At 42.4% G+C, this 23,664-nt stretch overlaps 1 long non-coding RNA gene across 1 annotated transcript; it reads right to left on the bottom strand.

Moving 5' to 3' along the window:
• Positions 1–1,565: 1,565 nt before the first annotated feature.
• LOC140065568 (uncharacterized) lies at positions 1,566–22,866 on the bottom strand. The gene is made up of 4 exons (XR_011847955.1): positions 22,719–22,866; positions 18,259–18,323; positions 10,452–10,490; positions 1,566–2,028 (listed from the first exon to the last, which is right to left on the bottom strand). It is a non-coding gene; the product is annotated as an uncharacterized lncRNA (long non-coding RNA).
• Positions 22,867–23,664: the final 798 nt, after the last annotated feature.

The following is a 23,664-nucleotide window of genomic DNA, read 5'->3' on the forward strand; positions in this document are numbered from 1 at the left end:
AGCAAGCTGCGGCGCTCTACCATAGGACATGGCTGATATGTAACTTGTTGCTTTATTGGAATAAACCTCAAGAAATATCGCTCAGTGCTTGTCTTCTCTGATCATGAGGGTCTTTCATGACACACCCTACATTAGCACCTCCACACTGGTGCACCCTACATCAGCTCCTCCACACTGGTGTACCCTACATCAGCTCCTCCACACTGGTACATCCTACATCAGCTCCTTCACACTGGTACACCCTACATCAGCTCCTCCACACTGGTACATTCTTCATCAGCTCCTCCACACTGGTGCACCCTACATCAGCTCCTCCACACTGGTGTACCCTACATCAGCTCCTCCACACTGGTACATTCTTCATCAGCTCCTCCACACTGGTACACCCTACATCAGCTCCTCCACACTGGTACATCCTACATCAGCTCCTCCACACTGGTACATTCTTCATCAGCTCGTGCACACTGGTGCACCCTACATCAGCTCCTCCACACTGGTACACCCTACATCAGCTCCTCCACACTGGTACACCCTACATCAGCTCCTCCACACTGGTACACCCTACATCAGCACCTCCACACTGGTACATTCTTCATCAGCTCCTCCACACTGGTACACCCTACATCAGCTCCTCCACACTGGTACACCCTACATCAGCTCCTCCACACTGGTACACCCTACATCAGCTTCTTCACACTGGTACACCCTACATCATCTCCTCCACACTGGTACACCCTACATCATCTCCTCCACACTGGTACACCCTACATCAGCTCCTCCACAGTGGTACACCCTACATCAGCTCCTCCACACTGGTACACCCTACATCAGCTCCTCCACACTGGTACATTCTTCATCAGCTCCTCCACACTGGTACACCCTACATCAGCACCTCCACACTGGTACACCCTACATCAGCTTCTTCACACTGGTACACCCTACATCAGCTCCTCCACAGTGGTACACCCTACATCAGCTCCTCCACACTGGTACACCCTACATCAGCTCCTCCACACTGGTACACCCTACATCAGCTCCTCCACAGTGGTACACCCTACATCAGCTCCTTCACAATGGTACACCCTACATCAGCTCCTCCACACTGGTACACCCTACATCAGCTCCTCCACACTGGTACACCCTACATCAGCTCCTCCACACTGGTGCACCCTACATCAGCTCCTCCACACTGGTACACCCTACATCAGCTCCTCCACACTGGTACACCCTACATCAGCTCCTCCACAGTGGTACACCCTACATCAGCTCCTTCACAATGGTACACCCTACATCAGCTCCTCCACACTGGTACACCCTACATCAGCTCCTCCACACTGGTACACCCTACATCAGCTCCTCCACACTGGTACACCCTACATAAAGGTTCTACCCCCCTGGTTCTCAGAGAACAGATTTGCATAGGCTCAGAATTCCAAGGGGACCCTGTGTCTGACTATATGGAGGCCTAGTGAGGTTCAGTGTGGTATCTATTGTTTGGTGTTGATCTCTGTTTTCAGCTGCAGCCTGAGATCCTGATAAATGAATGAATATAAATATCATAAAACTCAATTTCACAATTATTTAATTTCATTGTGACTTTTCTTCATATCATCGGACAAGGTCACCTTACAGCTTGTCACTGGATAATAAAATGTACAGTATATGGGACATTTTAGCCACTTTTGGGGGCGGGGCAGTCCTGAGGAAGGACACATTTGTTGGTGCCCGCTGGTATCCAGTATCCGTCTTTACAACCGCAGCCTATGTCACATAAGTAATTACAGAGTGATGTAGGATCATAATATCTTGCACAAGATTGCTCACATCTGTTAAAACAATTTTTATATGTGTAGTTGCCGGTGCAGCAGTCTTCCTTATTCACACACGTGCCGGATTCGTTTTCTAGCGTGCCGCTTTCGCAGAAACATTTGGACACACACCCTCCCTGGCATTGTTTATAAAGGGAATCGCAGCTTCTTGCACAGGGGTCTTCACACGCCACATATTCTTTGCCTTTTTCACAAATCACTTGAAAAAGAATTGCATTTAATAAAGTTTTCTTTGTCAATATTTTGATATTTATAGATATAAACTTTGCAATCATAGTTTAATTAACTCCTTTTTGTAAATTACCTAATTGTAACCAATGATTTATGCTTATTCTTTGCTTGTGTGCTCAACTCATAGACCTCCTCTTGTTCATGGAATTTAGTTGTGAGCTGGTGCTAGTTCAAGGTTGATGAGAAAATTCCCCTCCGGCACTCGGATAGACGATAAAAACCTCACTTTATTTTATATATAAAAAATACAGTGGGGCACATTTACTTACCTGTCCGGAGGAGTTTAACAGAAAGTGCATTGTCCGTGTATAATGCCCTGTGCCGCGATTCACAAAGACTGTGCGCCTGATATCCTGCATGTGTCACTTCCCCGCTCAGGTCCCCGGAGTTCACCTTCTTCTTCCCAGTGCATGTAAGTGCATTGGATTGTGACACAATTTGAAAGTTAAATCGCCGAGCCCAGCCTGAATCAGTTGGATCGTCCGACAGCCCGCCCCCCAATTTCTGTAGCATAAAAACTGCACCAAAATTCGATCGCGTGCGACACGATCCCCTGTTAAATATCTATCACAGCTGTGCAAAACCCGAAAATGTCGGAAAGTCTGAAAAAAATGCATCCACAGACTCTTAGTAAATAAGCCCCAAAGTGTTCACATTTGCGGCTCAAATCAGATCAATGGGGCACATTTACTAAGGGTTACGGAATACACTTTTGTCGGTTTATTGCTGTTTTCGGGATTTGCGCAGCTTTGCCAGGTATTTAACAGGGATTTGCGCTGAGATTGTGTCACATGTGTTCGCATTGTGGTGCAGTTGCGCTAGTTTTCATGCGACAGAAATCGAGGGGGCGGGCCGTCGGACATTCTGACTGATACGGACTGAGCGCGGGATTTAATCCCTAGGCGCACCAGGGCGTTATAGTACGTCCCCGGGGCTAAATGATAAGCGCACGGGGACGTTCTATAACGTCCTGCTTCTCGCACCGGCTCACAAACGGAGCCAGCACCAGAAGCAGCGGCTGTCAGCTGTCTATCACAGCTGACAGCCTGCGCTAACAACCGCGGATCCGATCGCGGTCGTTAACCCCTTACACGCCGCGGTCAAGCATGATCGCGGCGTGTAGTGGTGTTTGCGCTGTGGATCGGATCCCCTGTGCCGCTTACCGGGGGATCCAATCCTCTTCTGGGCAGCTCCGAGGACTGGCATGTGCCCCGGAGCTGCCCGGTCTCCATGGCAGTCAGACCCCTTCCGGGTCTGACTGTAAAGTGTCTGAGCATGCGCGAGCATGCCAGACAGATTACACTGCTCTACAATAAAATAGAACTTGAACAAGCAATCAGAGTATCGCTGATTCAAGTTCAAGTATGTATAAGTAAAAAAACACTAAAGTTAATACATTAGAATAAATAAATAAAAAATAAATACATAAAAATATAAGCCCCTAAAACGTCACTTTCCTATAAAAACACTTAATAAAGTATAAAAAACACAAAAAAAAACCTGCATATTTGGTATTGCCGCGTCCGTAACAATCTGTATTAAAAAAACAGAATTGTTACTGGACCCGCACAGTAAACGCCGGAGAAAAAAAACGCAAAAACTTCCCGAAAAAATATTATTTTTAATTAATGCCCTATAAAAAAATGCTCTAAAAAGTGATTTAAAAAATGTTATGCACTCTAAAATAAGCCCACTAAAAAGAACAACTATTATCGCAAAAAATAAAAAAGTTATGCATATGAAAAGATGGTGATGCTAAAATGAACAAGATTTTCTCCAAATTGGTTTTTATTCAGTACAATTGAATAAAATACACAAACCCCCACATATTTGGTATCGCTGCGTCCGTAACAATCTGCATAATAAAACAGAATCGTTATTAGATCCGCAAAGTGAACCCCGTAAAAAAAAAAAGTAGCTCCAAAAAAAGATAATTTTCAATTATTACCCTATAAAAAAATGCTCTAAAAAGTGATTTAAAAAATGTTATGCACTCTAAAATAAGACCACTAAAAAGAACAATCCTTCTCGCAAAAAATAAGCCCTTAAACAGATTTGTGAGGCGAAAAATAAAAAAGTTCTGCATATGAAAGACGGTGATGCTAAAATTAACAACATAATGGGGGTCATTTACTAAGGGCCCGATTCGCGTTTTCCTGACATGTTACCTGAATATTTCTGATTTGCGACGATTTTCACTGTATTGCCCCGGGATTTTGGCGCACGCGATCGGATTGTGTCGCATCGGCGCCGGCATGCACGCGACGGAAATCGGGGGGCGTGGCCGAGCGAAAACCCGAAGGATTCGGAAAAAGCGCTGAATTTAAAACAATAAAAGTGTCACTTGGGACGCACTTACCTTCACTTGGTCCGGCTCGGTGAAGTTGAGTGCGTTCAGATGCTTTTCAGCGCAGCAGCGCCACCTGGTGGACGGCGGAGGAACTACCTTGATGAATCCCGGCCGGACCCGAATCCACCGCAGAGAACGCGCCGCTGGATCGCGAACAGACCGGGTAAGTAAGTAAATCTGCCCCACAGTATTTGCCAAATTACTTTTTATTCAGTAAAAATGGGAAAAAATAAAAAAACTCTATATAAATGAGGTCTTTTTGTAATCGTGGTGACCCATAGAATAAAAATAATATACTATTTTTATGGTATGGTAAAAAAAAAACATAAAAATGTTCCTAAAAATTGATAATTTTCATTTCCTCCACCAACAAAGAGTTAATAAAATCTCACCAATTAGCTATAGATGCCCCAAAATTACGTACCAGAAAAGTGCATCTCATGTGGCAAAAGAAATAAGCCCCTGTAGGTCCTCAATAAAAAAAGAAAGAATTATAGCCAGTACAATGTGACATAGCAAATCTGATCTGCACGGCGCCTCCTTCCCTTCTATGCCCGGCCGTGCGCCCATACAGCAGGTTACCAGCACATATGGGGTATCGGTGCATTCGGGAGGAATTGGGTATCAAACTTTGTGGAGCCTTTTTTCATTAAATCCATTGTAAATGTTTAATTTTCCACCCAAAATGAGTGTATTGTCAAAAAATATTACAATCTGCAGACTGCACCTCCATTTTGTTTTAACCCCTATAAAACACGTAAAGGGTTAACAAACTTCTTAAAAGTGGTTTTTCATACGTTGAGGGGTTTAGTTTCCACAATGGGGTAATTTACGAGTCTCGCTATTATTTAGGCCTCTCAGTGTCAATTAGAAGTTGAGCAGGTCCATCTAAATACGGGTTTTGGTGATTTTACGAAAAATGTGAAAAATGGCACCTAAATTCTGAGCCTCATAACATTCTAGTAAAATATGTGGAATCTTAAAAAACCATGCCAACATAAAGCAGACATTTGGGAAATGTAAGCTATACATTTATTTGGGTGCTTTGACTATCTATATCAAAAGTAGAGAATTTAGAACTTTTAAAATAAAGAATTTTTCCAAATTTTTGCCAAATTTTGTTTTTTTTTTCATAACTAAACGCAAAAGATTTCATTCAAATTTTTTTACAAATTTAAAGTACAATGTGTCACGAGAAAACAATCTCAAAATCCCCTGGATATCTCATAGCGTTCCAAAACTATAACCACTTATAGTGACACAGGCCAGATTTGAAAAATGGGAGCGCGTCCTTAAGCCCAAAAGAGTGCCGAAGGGGTTAAGATGCAAATTGTGTCACAAGACAATGCACTTGCATGCACCAGGAAGAAGAAGGTGAACTCCTGCGGACCTGAGCGGGGAAGCGACACATGCAGGATATCGGGTGCACGATCTTAGTGACTCCCCGCACAGCGCATTATACACGGACAATGCACTTACATGCACCAGGAAGAAGAAGGTGAACTCCTGCGGACCTGAGCGGGGAAATGACACATGCAGGATATCGGGCGCACGGTCTTTGTGAATCACGGCACAGCGCATTATACACGGACAATGCACTTGCATGCACCAGGAAGAAGAAGGTGAACTCCTGCGGACCTGAGCGGGGAAATGACACATGCAGGATATCGGGCGCACGGTCTTTGTGAATCGTGGCACAGGGCATTATACACGGACAATGAACTCCTCGGACCGGGTAAGTAAATGTGCCCCAAGGTGTTTAGTTTACAAACAGTCTGAATCATGGTCTGGGGTAACTAAGGAAGCACCGGGTGTTTCTGGTAACTCCTCCCCCAAAGTATCATTATTGATCAGTATCGGTGTCAGTATCAGCCAGGGGCAGGGTCTAATAGGCAAATGCTTAGGACAAAGCAGGGGGTCTTCATTAGGCTTTTCTTGCTTATAATATCACTTAGCTATCATGCCGTGGGATGTTGGCACAGGTAGTCAGATTGTTCTCTCCATACATTATAGATCACTAAGCATTGTCGGTCCTACCCAGAATTACCAGCAGTGTGTAGCATGGCCGGTACAATTCTGGGGTGAATCCAGCGCTGCCTTTTTATATCCTACTCAGCATTTTTTTGTGCAGAACAAGAGGACAACGAAAACACTAGACAGGGTTAACTTTTTTTTACAGAACATTGCCTAAGGCAAAGATAATGTACCCATATTCAAGTGTCATTAAAATGTAAATTTTATTTTAATCAAAGTAAAAAATTCCTAAATTGTTTGAAGTGAATAAACTCTTTTAAAAAACCCAATGCTGTGTGGACTGTATTATTATGGCCTTTCAGAAGAAATAGTAACTAGTAGTTGTTTTACATTCAATATGCTGTAACATATTTCTTCATCTGCTGCTGTGTAACGCTAATTAAGTTGTTGGATACATTGTAGCATGTGTGTCTATTGCTGACACTAGATGTCAGTGTTGTTGTGCTTCTGACTAAGCCTGTATATTCCGATATTAACTTTTTACATAGCAGCCTGGTTTATAGTGGCCAATAAATATTTTTTGGCACTGTGTAAGCATCATTTAAGAGTGAATGTACCCTACTATTCAACAGGTTTAAGAATAGAGGCTATCCCAAAACACATCTATATAGAGCATACCCCAGAGCCAAAAGAACTGAACGGGATACACTTATAAGAACTACTGAGAGGAAAGAACATCAGGACCAAATATGTTGCATAGCAACATCAGATCTCTGGAATCATCAAAAAATACTGGCCTATCCTGCTGGCGGATAACGATTTGAAAGATAAACTCACTACATACCCAGCAATCACCTATCGGAGAGGAAAAAACCTGAGGGACTACCTGGTGAGGAGCCACTTTACAAGAGGACCCATAAATGAGACCTGGCTGCACTCCATCCAAATAGGGTCATATCCATGTGGGAATTGTACCTTTTGTAAATTTATGCCCCCAACCAGAAAATTCACTAACCCCAGTAATGGTGAAGAGTTCACCATTAGACAATATATGAACTGTAAAAGTGAGGGGGTCGTGTATGCAGCGCAGTGCACGTGCCCCCTACTCTATGTCGGAAAAACCGTTCAAGAATTGCGCAGACGCATATCAGGACATCTGAGTTCCGTCACCACCAATAAAGACACCCCAATTTCTAAATATATCAGACTGGTACATAGGGGAGATGTCAATTGTTTGAAATTCTGGGGAGTGGAGAAGCTAAAATTGGGTCCCAGAAAAGGTAACCTTGACAAACTGTTGTTACAAACGGAAGCACGATGGATCCACAAACTAAAATGTAGAAGCCCGCAAGGCTTAAACAAAGGCTTTACCTTCCTATAAAAAATACTGGCTGCCCTCTCTATACACCTCTTTAAAGGAAACCTACCACTTCTGAAGGTAGGTATGAGATGCAAACACCGGGCACCAGCTCAGGGTGAGCTGGTGCCGGTGCTTAGTTTCGTTAGTGTTAAAACCGCGGTATTGCGGTTTTAACACTTTTTAAACTTTATAGCAGAAACTGCTATAAAGTTTAAAAAGTGTTAAAACCGCAATACCGCGGTTTTAACACTAACGAAACTAAGCACCGGCACCAGCTCACCCTGAGCTGGTGCCCGGTGTTTGCATCTCATACCTACCTTCAGAAGTGGTAGGTTTCCTTTAAGCTCTATGGATCTGTGAAAAATTGATTATAAATTAATTCAAATTTCCCCTTGGTAGATAATGTATAGTCTGAGATGAATCAAAAGGGTGTAGAGAATCACTCCACTAATGGACAATGGCAAACATAAATGGAAGAATGAGAATCCCTTGAAAAATTAACTTCACAAAAATACTTTAATTAGAATCTACACATTGCTGATAACTTACACATAGTGAAGTAAATAACCATTAAAATCATCTTAATGTTGGCCATAACACGAAATCTGAGAACAGAGTTATAATGAACTGCTATCATTGGAAATGATCGCCCCCCATCAAATCTCTTATCTGTGATACAAATCACAAACATCTGTCCATCAAACAGCAATGATTCACAAGAAAGGGATTGTAGCTGAATATACACCGATGTCTCCCCAACGCAGAGCCCTATGGAAGCTAAACACGTGAGTTAAAGGACACCTGTCATCAGGTCTCTGCCACTAGTCCTGTCACCTCTACCTGTTGGAGCAGCTCACAAGGATCCCATCCCAGCCTTTATCTAGTTATTTCATACATTATTCATTGTAAAATCATCTATTTTTTATCATGTGAATGAGGCTGGTCACATGGTCAGAGGCAGTGATGTCACCCCTGTTACCCCTCCCCTCTCCTCCCCCTGTTCATGTCTGTGTGTAATGTATAGTAAAGCATGGCTAGTGTGTGTGCTGCATCTGCTGACATGCTGCATCCTCCTAATATACAGGTGAGAGACACAGACATCAGCTACACATGAATCTGACATGTTCTGCTGTAACATGGCTGCAGCCTGGAGCTGCTGTATCTCTCCTATACACACACACACACATGCACACACAGGCTGCAGGGGGCTTGGCCACCAGCACCAGGAAGCACATCATTATACAGCCTCACATCATTATACAGGCTGTCAGTCATGCACTGGGGGTGTGGCTGTACCTCCCACTCATGAATAAGGTGGACAGCTTGAATATGCTAATGCTTCATTGGACATCTCACAGGTCATTTGCATACAGCTTTAGGACCTCATTGCTTAGGTTTACAGGCATGTAGAGGGACAATGAAGGGATAGAGGCAATGTTCTCTAATGGCAGTTTATGAAAATATATTTAGTTTAGGGGGTTATTTTGCATGACGGGTTCTCTTTAAGTTCATGAGTAGATACATTAAAATCTGTAGACCGACTGTGAGCAATACTCTAGTTGATATATGAACATAATATACTTACCTTGTATGGCACGAACTAAGTGCCGGAGCATGTGCACATATAAATTCAGATGGCACGAACTAAGTGCCGGAGCATGCGCATAACAATCACGGGTGGCACTAACTAAGTGCCGGAGCATGCGCACATATAAATTCAGATGGCACGAACTAAGTGCCGGAGCATGCGCATAACAATCACGGGTGGCACTAAGTGCCAAGACATGCGCACCAGAGATTCGGGATCCGCATATTTCTTCGGCTCGCATGCGCCGAAGACGGGCAGCCATTGGGGAGAGGACCCACGATAATCGATCGACATTGGTTAGCAATGACATGTAGTCATTGCGGTAAGTGATTATTATTTGTTTAAAAATCTGTCATTCAATTAACGGACCCATGAGGTTAACCTAGACGGTGGAAACGACCACTGAATGGCTAAACAGTATACGGGGGAGGACCACTAAAGTTTATATAACCCTAGATTAAGCACGCCGCCACTACCTATAGCCCATTACCCCTGAGGAAGCCACGTTAACTGGCAAAACATGTTGGGGGGCTGATAGTTCTTGGTTTTAATATCAATGTAGTGTGGAACGTAGCTAAACAATAGCAAAAAGTTAGGCAGCTCAGAGCTGCAGATCGGAGCTAGCCATTAGTAGGCACACAGTGCCAAAAAATATTTATTGGCCACTATAAACCAGGCTGCTATGTAAAAAGTTAATATCGGAATATACAGGCTTAGTCAGAAGCACAACAACACTGACATCTAGTGTCAGCAATAGACACACATGCTACAATGTATCCAACAACTTAATTAGCGTTACACAGCAGCAGATGAGGAAATATGTTACAGCATATTGAATGTAAAACAACTACTAGTTACTATTTCTTCTGAAAGGCCATAATAATACAGTCCACACATCATTGGGATTTTTAAAGGAGTTTATTCACTTCAAACAATTTAGGAATTTTTTACTTTGATTAAAATAAAATTTACATTTTAATGACACTCGAATGTGAGAACTCAGCATTTAGCTCAAAAATTTGGATGCAGCAATAATGATTTTTATGATAAGGTCCTATGGACAAATACCCTAGGTGATAATAAGTTAGGTGATAATAAATAAGTAAGATAAATACTTACTTTCTACCGGTTGTACAGTTATCAGCATGAGGAGCACACCTGCAAAATATAAAAAAAACCTCTATCTTGGTATAAAGAGCTAAAAGCGTATAGAATATAGAAAATTAAAGGTCAATTGCCGGGAACAAAAGGAAACCAGATATGATAGTATCAACAGTTTCAAGGAAATCTACCACCAGGATGAAGGATTGTAAACCAAGCACACTTACATACTGGTGTGAGCCCCCTCTGTGTCACTGGTGTCCCAGCAACCCATGTCCTGGGTCGCCTGCGCACCCATGCCCCTCTCTTTACCCCAGTACCCCTGCCATCTTACTCACCTCGCCTCAATCCAGCGCTGGCTTTGGCAGTCCGGCGCGCACGTCCCACCCCCTTGGTCCGGCACGCAGGTCCCACCCTCTTGTGCCGGCTTCCGAAGATGCCAACCATTATGTTTAATGCCCTGCGCTGTTATGGTGATTTCCTGTTGTGACCCTGGTTTCGTTCCTGACTGCTGCCTTCCTTGACCTATTGCTATGTCCCAGTGTTGGGTACTCTGATCCTGTGCTGCCTGTCCTGACCTCCTGCCTGTCCAAGACTACGGTTCTGCCTAACGTTTCTGTACCTCGCCTTGGCTTCCAACGCAGAAAAAAGTTACAACTGTGGAATGACCTGGGGGTACCACGCGCACCATGTACTACCCGCTTTGCGGCGGGCTCTGGTGAAAACTGGGTACCACTTAGATTCTTTTTCGTTTAAATCTTTTTTATTGAAATTTTTGTGGTACAAAATTATTATACATTCACTGTATCACCAAATACATTTATTGTATCAATACATACAATGTATATCACGCTTAGTCTAATTTTTTATATATGATCTGTATTTGTTTATATAGCTATGACATAGCGTATTTCAAATAATTCCATGTAATCAAAGATGGTAGCGTTAACATATAAAACACAAAGAAACCATAAACATGTGAACATGTGAACATAGGCTCGTCCAAGTTTACGCTTGTTGAAGGATAAAAGATCTATATGAAATTGTAATTGAAATTGAAAGAATATTCTCCTTTTTTATTATTTTACTCTACACTTTATGGATACGTCTTCTCCCGAACATATTGGTCCTTGAGGCTTGTTAACACTTATTGTGCTGGTTTATGGGTCAGCCATGGAGCCCAAATTTCTTCTATAGGTTGTTTACGAAGTAGACCAAAGGCTAAGTGTTTCTCATATTCATAAGTAGTATTTACACTTGCTATGAATTCTGAAAAGGGGGGACATGTGGGGCTTTTCCAGTGTCTCGCTATTATAAGTCTTGCTATGGCTAGAGTCTTGCAGCTCAAAATTTTATGTTTCCATGAAAGGTTATGGAGGTCTAAGCTTAATAGTGCTGTTGCTGGGCTGCACTTAAGTGAATTACCTATCATTAGATGCAGCAAGTTGAAAACTCTGGTCCAGTATGACTGTAACATTGGGCAGTCCCAAAAAATATGTAATAGAGTACCTTTATTTCCACCGCACCTCCAGCATGTGGGTGATGAGAGTGGGTATGCTTGGTGAATACGGTCTGGGGTATAATACCACCTCAGTATAATTTTGATGGCATTTTCTATGTGAGTAGTGCATTTTAGAGCGGTGTGGGTGATGCCAATTGCTTTATTCCAGTCCTCTGGAGGTATTTTACAGCCTAGATCTCTTTCCCATAATCTAAAAGTATAGAAATTTTGAAATTGCATGAGAGAAGTTATATATGAATATATGGGTTGTAGACCTCTCAAGGGTTGTTGTATCATGGTATGAAGGCGAGGGTTGTATATATGAGTTAACTCTCCAGTTTTGTCAATAAAATGTTTCACTCTAAGATAGGTGAATAATGCATTACTAGGAAGGGTATAATGTCGCTGTAAATCACAGAAAGTTTTGATCTTGTTTTCCTCCAGTAATTGCTTAACGGTCTGGATCCCTTTATCTCTCCAGACTTGCATATTGAGATCTGGTAAAGCATACTCCATTGTTTCAATTGACATATCCGATAGTTTTAAGTTGGTATGTTTTAGTGTTGTAGATTTATGTGATTGAGCCCAGATGTCCAAAAGATTACGTGTCATAGGGAGCATTGACTTGGGATGAGGGAAGTTCCATAGGGAGGCTGACAGTAATGTATCTATTTTGGTGTTACTTGCTGTGACTTCCTCTATGTGCATCCAAGGGAGTAATGTTTTGGTTTTAAGCCACTGCGATGCTTGTTGGAGCACCGTGGCGCAGTAATATCCTTTAATATCTGGGACTCCCAGTCCTCCTGCGAGTTTGTGTTTGGATATGATTTTGTGTGAAGTACGTGGTTTATTTCCTTTCCAGATGTATGAGGTCATGATGTTGTGGGCTCTAATAAAGAACCTGTTCGGGAGGGCCATAGGTAGAGTGCGGAACAGATAAAGTAATCTAGGGAGGAGAAGCATCTTATAGGCAGCTATTCTGCCCAGCCAAGATATTTCTTTATTTAACATCAGTTTAGCTTCTTTGTCTAGTTTGTTTAATAAAGTTTCGTAGTTCTCTGTGTAGAGTTTAGTGGATGGAAAAGTAACTTGTACTCCCAGATATTGAATATTATGTGTTTTCCAGTCAAAGGGATATTTCTTTTGTAAGAAGAATAGGGAGTCTGGTTTTATGTATAATGGAAGGGCTTGGGTTTTGGTGGTATTGAGTTTATAGTAAGAAATGTTTCCAAAGGCTTGTAAGATGGACATTGCTGCTTCTAGGGAGTCTTCAGGATTGGTAAGGGATAGGATAATATCATCTGCATATAATGCAATTACATGTTTCTTATTACCTACATTAATACCCTGTATTGAGGGAGAGTGTTGGATAGTTTGAGCAAGAGGTTCCAATGATAGGTTAAAAATCAGGGGGGATAGGGGACATCCCTGTCGTGTGCCATTCGATATGTCAAATGGCTTCGACAAGGTACCGTTGGTATAAACTCTTGCAGAAGGTGCAGAGTATAGATTTTTTACTGCGGAAAGAAAGGTCCCCTCGAAACCCATGCATGTGAGAGCCGAGAAGGCGTACGACCAGTGGATGCGGTCAAACGCCTTCTCGGCGTCCAGAGCTAGCAATACAGCAGGTGTTTTTTGTTGTTCCAAGAGATTGACTAAATCCACTATTTTCCTGGTATTATCCGAAGCTTGCCTATTTTTTATGAAACCTGTCTGATTGTCATTTATCAGACTAGGTAGGTATTTCATTAGGCGAGAGGCTAGTATTTTTGCATAGATTTTAGTATCAATATTTAATAATGATATTGGCCTGAAGTTTTGGGGGCATTCGGGTGCTTTACCAGGCTTCGGGATGGTGACTATTAGAGCCTCTTGATTTTCTTTTGGGAAACATTTTGAAGTTATCATGGTGTTAAAAGTTTTTGTCATATGTGGTATGAGCAACTCTGAGTGTAATTTATAATATTCCCCTATGATTCCATCTGGTCCTGGGGCTTTATGTGATGGGGTTTCTCTAATGGCTTGTCTGACTTCATCTAAAGTGAATGGCAGATTTATGTGTTCCTTTTGGGATTCTGATATAGCTTTAAGTTGAAGCTTGCTTAAGAAGGCATTTATTTCTTGCTGGGAAGGTTGGTAGGTGAAAGGGTCTTTCTGTAGATTATATAGGGTTTCATAATAATCCCTGAATCTGTTAGCTATGTCCTCCGGAGTTATTAATTTTCCCTTATTATCTGCTGTGAAAAGGAATGGTATTTTTGCCTTAAGTTGTTTGTTTTTAAACTTTTTGGCTAGGATCTTTCCTGCCTTGTTACCTTGGGCATAATATAAGGCTCCAGTTTTTTGGAGTCTCTTTTCATATACATGTAATAAGAGCATGCGTAGTTGTTCCCGTTTGTTTAAGATTTTTGTTGCTAAGTTTAGGTTTGGGGATTGTTTATTCAACACCTCCAATCTTTGTATTTCCTGTGTAATGGCTTCTGCTTCTTGTGCTCTGCGTATTTTGTCTTGGATTCCCAATTTAATGAATGTGCCTCTAATATATACTTTATGGGCGTTCCATAATAAGATGGGGTCTGGGACAGACGTAGTGTTGAACCTAAAATATTCCTTCAGATCTCTTTCAAAGATAGCTTTGTATTTAGGTTGTTTCAATAAATATTCGTTGCATTTCCAAATATAGGTAGGTGTTTGTTCTTGTGTGTCTGATATATTTATGGAAATGGGAGCATGGTCCGACCATGTAATAGTGGCTATGTTAGTTTCATCCACCCTGGTGAGCAGATTTTTGCTAATTAAGAATAGATCAATCCTAGAATAGGAATTGTGTACAATGGAGTGGAAGGTGTAGTCTCTCTCTGAACTATGTTGGGCTCTCCATATGTCAAATAGGTTTGTTTTGCTAATGGCGTGGTTCAGACTCTGCGTACGTCTAGTGGGGGCTGATGTACTATCCATGTCTGGGTCTGGAATTATATTAAAGTCTCCTCCCATAATTATTTCCCCTTGTGAGTGTTTTTGTATAATGCGCATCATTTTATGGAAAAAGTGTGTTTGGTGTTTGTTTGGTGCGTAAATGTTGATCAGAGTAAACACTTCATTGTTAATCATACATACAAGTAAAATATACCTTCCCATTGTGTCCTGAATTACCTTAATTTCTTGAAAAGCTATGGAGTTTTTGATTGCTACAATAACACCTCTACTTTTTGTACGAAAATGAGAATGATATATCTGGGTAAACGCGGGGTTATGAATTCTATGTGCATCTTTTTCCAGAAGATGCGATTCTTGCACATATAAAATATCAGCTTTTTGGTCCCGCATTTCTTTCCAAAGTTGTGCCCTTTTAAATGGGCTATTAAGGCCCTTGGTATTAATCGATATGATTTTTACTCCCATAGCATATTCAATATTTGAGCTAATTCTGGACTTACAATCCCCTTAACTGTTTGGATAGATGGAAGAATATCTTCAATTACTTTTAACAATGTACATTTTACTTTGGTTATGCATATTGAGCCTTTTTTAACGAAAACATAACTGTAATAAAGAACAAAGTTGAGCATACTAATAGCTCCTATGTGAACTAAGGATTGCAGCATATATGCTGCTCAGGTTGGGGTATGTAACACAGTTCGGGTGTAACGTTACCAGTCCTGTAGATTGAGTGAGTAATGAAACAGGTGTCAACTCCTCTCCGAACTTCAGGTGTTTCTTTTGTTCTTTGACCCGACTTTATGCCATTCTTCTTGTATTGCAGCTGGGGGGTTTCTTGATTTCGTTAGGTTCTCCGGAGTTGGGATTCCCCATCTTTTAAGTAGTGTGGTCCCCTCTTCTGTTGTCTTCACCACCGAGATGATACCATTTTTAGAGATGAGTAGTTTCGTGGGAAAACCCCATTTGTATGGGATTTGATTCTCTCTGAGAGCAGTAGTAATAGGCGTCATCATTCTTCTGAGTCTCAGTGTTGCTGCTGATAAATCGGTATAAAGTGATATATCTTGAAAAGGTTGGGGGAGAGTACCTTTCTTCCTAGCAGCAAACATGAGTCGGTCTTTGACCGTGTAAAAATGGATCCGTGCCAAAACATCTCTTGGGATTTCTTCCGCCAAGTGTCTTGGCCGTGGTAGTCTGTGTGCTCTGTCAATGGCCATGTCTGCATTTGTGCAATCAGGAATTAGGGTCTTAATAAGCTTTTGGATATAAGAGGTTAATTCATTTTGAGGTATCAGCTCTGGTATGCCTCTGAATTTTATGTTATTCCGGCGTGACCGGTCTTCCAGGTCAGCCAGTTTGGCTTGAATTTGTTTGACCTCTTCCTCTAGTTTATAATGATCATCGATAAGTTCATTGTGGGATTTTACAACTTCTCCCATCTTATCCTCTATATGATGCACTCTATTCCCCATTTCTGTCATATCAGCTTGGATAGGGGTTATTAGCTTGTGTATGTCTCCCTGAAATGAATGTCTCAGAGCACAAAGCATGGTCTTCATTGCTGACTCTGTAATTACCTTATCCGATGCTGGAAAGGATTCAAAGGCATCTTGTAGCATAGTGCCAGGGCTCTCTGCATGAGGCGCTTCATCCTCGGAGAGGTCCTGGTCAGGGCATAGTCTCGGCCGCTGCTTTGCCGGGCTTTGGCCTGTGGGAGATGGTAGCGGCGGCCATGTTTTGGCGCTTGTGAGCTCCATGAGGTCCGGGATGCTTGCCGTCGGCTCATTTTCAGCTCTTTGGCTCATTAGTCGGGACTCCGATATCGGTGATGACGGCATCGAGCAGGATCTTCTGCTGGTTTGTGAGTGCTGGCTGTCTGTCTCCTCCGCGAGATAGTTTGTTCTCACAGACCTCGTGCGTGGCCGCTCAGCGCCATCTTGTTTCATCTCCGGAGTTTGGGAAAGGTAGAAATCCATAAGTTTGTGGGGTTTGTGGTCGTTCCCCCTTTTCTTTGTGGTTTGCCTACTCTTATAAGCAGGGTTAGAGCTCATTTTGTCGGGTATTAGCTGTGAGAAGCCGCTTCAGATCTGGTTCGGAGCCGGAGCTAGCACCTCATGCGACCGTGCAGTCCGGCAGTCAAGCCACGCCCCCGTACCACTTAGATTCTGGTCCAAGGTGTCAGCTTACGTCACCGTCCATCATGGTCCAGTGGGTCCAGTACCCCTGGAGCTTGACACTTTGTCAGGATCCACTCTTATTTTAACCTCTTATACCCTCGTTTTAACAAAAAAGGGGCTTTAAAAAATATGCAAAAGATCCTAAGGGGCTCCAGGCTCAATTAACATCTATGGAGCCCAGAGCCCTTCAGACTCATTTGCATAAATTTTAATACCTTGTTTTGTAAAAACAAGGGCATATAAAACTAAAAGAGGGGGCACACACCAGTATGTCATGGTGCTTGGTTTACAATCCTTCATCCTGGCGGTAGATTGCCTTTAACTACATTATTTAGAACTACTGAGGTTAGGTAAGTTTCCATGATATTATGTTATATCCTACTTAAAACCTTGAATATCTTCCAGAAAAAAAAGCATTTGTAATAGTGAGGAACAGAGACATTGAAAAAAACTTACATATTGAAGCTTCATTTGTGAATGTTCAGCCTGAGCTTGGTCCTTTACCTAGATCACTGAACCCTATTTCTGCTTAGCTTAATCCCACCGTATAATACTGCATTTTCTATCTGAAGGGTCAATGTCCCAAAATCTATGAAAAGGCAGCTTGAAAATTTTGGATTCAGCCTTTCTTCGTTAATCTTATCACAAACTCTGCACTAATATAGAAGACAGGGTGTAATCGGTTGACAGGATAAACCCATGGCTGCCCCATCGACCATTCTTCCTAATAATCCGGTACAAGAGAGGAGTCTCCTGAGCATTTACATTGTCAATCCAGGACCAGACAGTGACTGTACTATTGCTCATTTTAAAGAAAATAATGGAACACCTTGCACCTTGAATAGGAGCAGACCCATTGTAGAGCCGTGGAGCCTTCTGCCATCTGCTGAATCCTGTTCAATGTGCAAGCACCAGGGGCAGACCTGAGAGGCGGTGGTATTATGCTTCTGTATGTGGCGTCACCTTAGAATTTTACCATGGAATTATATTCCAAACCAATGTTGGTGCAGTTTTGCTTACAATTTGTGTTTCATATCATGCTGAGACTTCCTGCTGTGAGAGGGGAGCAGAGAGCTGCTAGAGTCTACAATCTGAAAACTTTACCTATTGTGTATAATCATAACCCTTGTGGAAAATACTTCTTTACAATTGTGACATTTCTCTTATAGTGGACACAGTAGTAAGCAGTATGATATAGGCAACTTACCCCAGCATAACATCTGCACCACATGGATTTGTGTCATCTTCATCTTTAAGATTCAGACTGTTTACCTATTAATTGTGATTGAATCATTTATTAGATACAATGAAATGTCTGTAATTCAGGATCAGTACAGGATAATTAATGTCATGTATGTACACAGTGACTGCACCAGCAGCAGAATAGTGAGTGCAGCTCTGGGGTATAATACAGGATGTAACTCAGGATCAGTACAGGATAAGTAATGTCATGTATGTACACAGTGACTGCACCAGCAGCAGAAAAGTGAGTGCAGCTCTGGGGTATAATACAGGATGTAACTCAGGATCAGTACAGGATAAGTAATGTCATGTATGTACACAGTGACTGCACCAGCAGCAGAATAGTGAGTGCAGCTCTGGAGTATAATATAGGATGTAACTCAGGATTAGTACAGGATAAGTAATGTCATGTATGTACTCAGTGACTCTAGCAGCAGAATAGTGAGTGCAGCTCTGGGGTATAATACAGGATGTAACTCAGGATCAGTACAGGATAAGTAATGTCATGTATGTACAGTGACTGCACCAGCAGCAGAATAGTGAGTGCAGCTCTGGGGTATAATACAGGATGTAACTCAGGATCAGTACAGGATAAGTAATGTCATGTATGTACACAGTGACTGCACCAGCAGCAGAATAGTGAGTGCAGCTCTGGAGTATAATATAGGATGTAACTCAGGATTAGTACAGGATAAGTAATGTCATGTATGTACTCAGTGACTCTAGCAGCAGAATAGTGAGTGCAGCTCTGGGGTATAATACAGGATGTAACTCAGGATCAGTACAGGATTAGTAATGTCATGTATGTACAGTGACTGCACCAGCAGCAGAATAGTGAGTGCAGCTCTGGAGTATAATACAGGATGTAACTCAGGATCAGTACAGGATAAGTAATGTCATGTATGTACACAGTGACTGCACCAGCAGCAGAATAGTGAGTGCAGCTCTGGGGTATAATACAGGATGTAACTCAGGATCAGTACAGGATAAGTAATGTCATGTATGTACACAGTGACTGCACCAGCAGCAGAATAGTGAGTGCAGCTCTGGGGTATAATACAGGATGTAACTCAGGATCAGTACAGAATAAGCAGCAGATTAGTGAGTGCAGCTCTGGTGGGGGGGGGGGTTGCTGGTGACAGGTTCCCTTTAAAGGAAATCTACCACCAAGATGAAAAATCGTAAACCAAGCACACTAACATACTGGTGTGTGCCCCATCTGGAGGAATTCAATCTTTTTTTTAGCTTCTTATACTCTTGTTACACAAAAAAATGCATTAAAAATTATGAGCCTTAGGGGCTCCGGGCTCCATGGATGTCATTTGAGCCCAGAGCTCCTCAGGGTCCTTTGCATAATTTTTAAAGTTTTTTTTTTGTAAAATCAAGGGCATAAAAAATTTCAAGCAGATGCTGCCAGAGGGGGCTCACTCCAGCATGTACATGTGCTTTATTACACAGAAAGGAATAGAATGGGGAAAAAGGGAAAAAGTGGTGAGTGTCTGATATAAAATGTAACCTTTATTGAATCAACAGATAAAATTGTATCTTTTTACTTATTAAAACAAACAACTAAACGTTGTGGCATTTATGTCTCTGTGCCACCTAAAGTGATACATTCACAGCTCCAGGGATCATAACGGAGAGGTCCCCTTTCTTGGATTATTAAACTCTCCTTTATGTAGGTAGTTAACCCTTATCAGTGCAGTACGCAGAGGCATCTATAAATAACAGGCTAGGTTGCCGCGACAAGCTGGGAAAACAAACCCGACCAGACGGAGCTAATTCCACATCAATGTAGTATACTATAATGTGACCCAGCCGCTACACTAATATATGAAGCCAGAGGCTTCAGTGCTCCTACAGCGGAGCTGTAACACTTGGCAAGCGTGTGCGTCCAGACACTCGCGGCAGCTCCCAGCGCGATACCAGGAAAGAATGCCAGTATGCCAGCTAGTGGAGTTATCTTATAGTAAGTATGGATTCCCTAAGCTGTGAATGTATTTTGACAGAGTCCTGACACGTGTTTCGCCAGGTCTCCCCGGCTCCTTCTAGGGCGGTGGTTCTCAACCTTTCTAATGCTGTGACCCCACAATACAGTTCCTCATGCTGTGGTGACCCCAAACCATGCAACTCGCAGTAAAAACACAGTAAAATTGCGGCTCCGATGGCTTTAGGCGACCCCCGGTTTTGGTCATTCGACCCCCGCTGGGGTCCCGACCCACAGGTTGAGAACCACTGTTCTAGGGGGAGACAGACATATTGGCCAGCAAGTACCCGGGATTCTTTCCATGTGGCACATGCTCTGCGTGCCAAGTCCTGATACAGATGAAAACCTTTCAGGACAAAGATGGGGATACATATGAGATAAAGGAGCATATTACTTGTTCTTCAGTTGGGGTTATCTACGCCCTACAATGCCCGTGCAATCTTTTGAACATAGGCAAAACCATCCGGGAACTGAAGACCAGAATAAGAGAGCATCTAAATAACATCAACAATTATGATAAAATGAAAAGTGAAGCGCTGAAAATAAAATTGCAGCCCACACCAATTGCAGAACATTTAAAAAAATGTCATATGTGTAGTCTGAAAGGGCTCAAAGGATGGGCCATCACCCAAATAAGGGAGGGAAGGTTGGAGCTAACTAGGATGGAGAACTCAGCAGCAGCCAGGTGAAGCTCAGACATGTCTCAGAGTGAAGCTAGGTTGGAACCCATGTGCATCATGCACATCTGCCAGGGAGCAGCAGAGCCCCCCAGCCCAGCGCCCCTGGACACGCCAGCCATTACCCAAATAAGTTTGGGCATTCGAGGTGGAGACCTGGATGCCACACTCCTGGTTAATATTTGGATGGGTTAATAACCTCTTACCTCTCTGAGATAATGTATGGAATACAGAATGATATTAGTAGTGAAAATGAAGGGAATATCACATAGAACGTTTCACTTTATTTTGAAGGTCATTTAACTATTCATGTACTGGTGGTGTACAATTCATTCCTTATGCTTTGCAATATGCTTTACTTAATATGACACTGTTTTTGCAACCTGTGATAATACAAAATATTATTTTTACACAAGATGAGCATTGGTATCGATTTCCGTTATGCCAGCGTAATGTATACTGTTTAATCTACCTCACTTTTCCTGCTGTTCCAAACAGCCAATGAAGTAAGAGCTTCATCTCATAAGTTGCCTGGGACTGCAGGAAGGTTTGGTCCTGTTTGGTGAACTCTGTCCTGTGGTGATGGCCTGAGTGCCCACAGAAAGGGCTCTGAGTGCCACCACTGGCTCCCGTGCCATAGGTTCGCCACCACCGCCCTAGAAGAAGCCGGGGAGACCCGGCGAAACACGTGTCGGGACTCTGTCAAAATACATTCCCAGCTTAGGGAATCCATACTTACTATAAGATAACTCCACTAGCTGGCATACTGGCATTCTTTCCTGGTATCGTGCTGGGAGCTGCCGCGAGTGTCTGGACGCACACGCTTGCCAAGTGTTACAGCTCCGCTGTAGGAGCACTGGAGCCTCTGGCTTCATATATTAGGGTAGCGGCTGGGTCACATTATAGTATACTACATTGATGTGGAATTAGCTCCGTTTGGTCGGGTTTGTTTTCACAACTTGACGCGGCAACCTAGCCTGTTATTTATAGATGCCTCTGCGTACTGCACTGATAAGGGTTAACTACCTACATAAAGGAGAGTTTAATAATCCAAGAAAGGGGACCTCTCCTTTATGATCCCTGGAAGATTTAACTCAGAAGCTGTGAATGTATCACTTTAGGTGGCATAGAGACATAAATGCCACAACGTTTAGTTGTTTGTTTTAATAAGTAAAAAGATACAATTTTATCTGTTGATTCAACAAAGGTTACATTTTATGTGAGACACTCACCACTTTTTCCCTTTTACCCCCATTCTATTCCTTTCTGTGTCATGGTGCTATACTATAGGTAGTGACCACCGTGAGTGTGTTCTGTTTAGGATTAACACTTTGTTTACCAGTGTAAATGTGCTTTGTTTGCAATCCTTCATCCTGGTCATAGATTTCCTTTAAAGATTAAATGAAACGCTATAACATTATATTAGACATCTCTGAACTTTATGTTGTAGTTATGGAACTAGGAACAGGTGCAGGAGGAGAGAACAGACTTTGCTAGACGCATATACTATTATAGTAGAATTATAGTATAGTATATAGTATATACTGCACTGGTCGCATAGAGCTGCTCAGATCTACTTCAAAATAGGAAGGATCTGACAGTAATGAAGAGAAAGGAGATGGGAATATACAGAATAGACACAGGAAGACTAGGAGAGAAGTAACACAGGAAACATAGGAAAGGATGGATGGAGGTGCAGGCAGTTTACCGGATAATAGCACTATAGTGTTATCTACAGAAATAAAAAGGGTCATCACTCACCCCAAAATACAAAGATGAGAAGAGTTTTGAGATCTTGTAGACAATGGCTCCAGGGATCAGGTCTAGTGATCTGTTAGCAGGATGGAAGGTAATGATGCAAGAGAGGAAACTGCAAAGACTTAAAGACCAGAGGGAGGAGAGGAGGAGGAGAAGAGGAGGGATGTAATGGGTGAGGATAGGTGGGACACCATAGGGATGGATATACTGGGGTGGACTGAATAGGGCTGCACCCTGAGCTAAAACTGGTTTCTGCATTTTGGAATTGCTTCAAATGAACTAATTCTGACTTGGTGAAAACTTAGACAACAATGGGGCACATATACTAAGGCTTTGGGCCCCTTTGCGACCCTCTTTTTTTCAGACTGTGCCCTATCTTCAATGGAAAAGCGGCTTGCATGGGTATTTAAGAAGTTTGTGCACCGTGATTGTGGCGCACGCAACCCTTATGTGCGCTGGCTTCCATGTGACACAATTTAGGGGACGTGCCATCAGAGAGTCCGACTGGTTCAGACTGAGCCCCATTCAGTGCAGAAATTTGTGTTGCAAGTAGAACAGTGTAGCCGTGAAACAAAAAGGATTGTGTGCCACACAAATGTGGCATTTACACTTCTTATGTACAAGCAGTTTGCACTAGAAAAAAAGTGCAACGTCCGACGGAAAACAGGCAAAAGGTCAATAGTAAATGTGCCCCATTATGTCTCCCATACAGGAGTGAACTTAAAGGAAATCTACTTCCAGGATTGGGGATTGTAAACCATCACACTGACATGCAAGTGTGTGCCCCCCTTTGCGCTCTTCTTTTAGATTCTTATGCCCTTATTTTTATTAAAAACAGGCTTTGAAAATTATGCAAATGAGTCTGAGGAGCTCCGGGCACAATTAACAGCTATGGAATCCGGAACTCCTCGGGCTCATTTGCATAATTTTTAAAGCCTTAAATCAAAGA

The sequence above is a fragment of the Engystomops pustulosus genome, chromosome 6 (genome assembly GCF_040894005.1).
Source record: "Engystomops pustulosus chromosome 6, aEngPut4.maternal, whole genome shotgun sequence".
Taxonomy (NCBI): Eukaryota; Metazoa; Chordata; class Amphibia; order Anura; family Leptodactylidae; genus Engystomops; species Engystomops pustulosus.